We start from the raw sequence: 1,902 nt of genomic DNA on the forward strand, positions 1-1,902 counted from the left end.
ATTTCCCCTTTCAGATCAGCCTTTGATTTGTTTCCCATGGCAGAAACAAGAATTTCCTTGTGGGTCATATTTCACGGTGTTTGTGTTTATAGGTGGACTATAAGAAGGCAGTCACAATGCAGGGCCAGGACACGCCGTGTTCTGCTGCAGGAGGCAACACAGGGAACCTGGAAATACCTAAAGGTGTATTTCTCTAAGACCTTCTACACCATAAAGACATTTTGCCTGTAAGTATTAGCACAGTATGTTTTCCTTATCTAGGTATTATTTTTTTTGAAGTTTTATAATAGCCTACATTTTAATCATTTGCAGCATTTTTTTGCATTTTGACTGAAGTACCTCATTGCATTTCAAAAGGTTGAATGCAATCAAATCTCTTAATGCCAGGCATACAAAAACCTGAGGGGGCGTAATGATGGAATTCTGAAATAGATGTAACCTGTTTAAAATGTTGCTTTCCATTGAAGAGAGAAGACAATTAAACACAACAATTAAAAACTTTTTCCTAAAATGCAGAGTGAGATGGCACAACTGTGATCTCACGGTTTTTTTTCTCTTCCCACCTGCAAATCTTGACTTTTACTGAAACTTAGAGGATACTTTTATCCTGTCATAGGGTCTTAGAACATTGTTTTGCAAGAATTGCATCTTTTGCAAATCTGTTGACTGTCAGTCACGTTGACAAGAATATTACCTTGCCTTTCATTGCAACCCCAGGTGTGTCCCCCTGCTATTGACACTAACAATTTGACTTTGCATGCAGTCATTTTCAGTTTTGGAAATTGCTTTTTTGTCTTTTTTTTTTTTTGTCACGCAATAGACAAAAACCCTAGCAGTAAATTTTATAACAGTCTGTCACAGCATTTGTACAACAAATCTTTCTCCCAAAAAGGCAAAATCTCAAAGATTTCCCTAAAAAAACCCCAAAAAAACCAACAACAAGTAAAACCACCCAGAAATACAGGCAGAAATGCTCTGCAGAGATCTCCAGGGTCTAAGCTTGCAGTGGGTCATTCTCATTTACAGCATGGTATTGCCTGGAACTGGAGGTGTGGAAGTCTACAGCTTTAGTTGTGTGTCAGAGGGAAAATTTTGTGTGTAACCCACCCCATGTCAGGTGAACGAGGCCGGAAAATAACCAACCACTTCTGACAACCACCCCTGACCCTACCATGTTTATTTCTGGTGCCGTGGAGTAAATCACTGAAGAAACAGAAGCGAAGGAAACCCTTAAATCTCTCAGTACAGCCAGGGAGCTCAGCAAAGAACTAGAGAAGAGCACTTGCAGTCCTTCACATTTTCCCAGAAGAGGCTCTGCAGCTTCAGGTGGCACACATGTTGGCGACTCTGTAGCCCCGTTGGAGCTAACAGACAACTTCAAGGCAAATTATTAAAAGGAAAGGTTTTAATTTTGAAGGAATGAGAGCTTTGGGGTAAGGCAAAGGGAAACTTTTCAGAAGTTTTGTACATGATGTTACAAACAGACATGGTATTACAAATTGGAAATTTAAGTATGAGAGAAACTACATCTGATTTTAAATAAATGAGAAAGCAATTGTGAGATAATAAAAAACTGTCCAGTGTGCAAAACTCACTCTCACCACTTCCTAGGCAGATCATCTCTTTGACTTATATAAATTCATAATTTTATAATTGCATCACAATAGAATAAAATATATTATAATGTTATAGTATATAATGTATCATTTACTTTATAATATGAAATATTATGATGCATAATAGTATGCTTAAATGAGTAATAATTATAATTATTTATATAGTTGCTTATAGATTTTTCTATGTTTATTTTTATATAGTTTAATCATCACTATGAAAATAAACACTTGTGAGATATTTGTTATTTTCTCTTGCGACCATTCATACAGTGAAATGCTGCTCAGC

This window comes from Pterocles gutturalis, unplaced genomic scaffold (assembly GCF_000699245.1).
Source record: "Pterocles gutturalis isolate BGI_N339 unplaced genomic scaffold, ASM69924v1 scaffold32836, whole genome shotgun sequence".
Taxonomy (NCBI): domain Eukaryota; kingdom Metazoa; phylum Chordata; class Aves; order Pterocliformes; family Pteroclidae; genus Pterocles; species Pterocles gutturalis.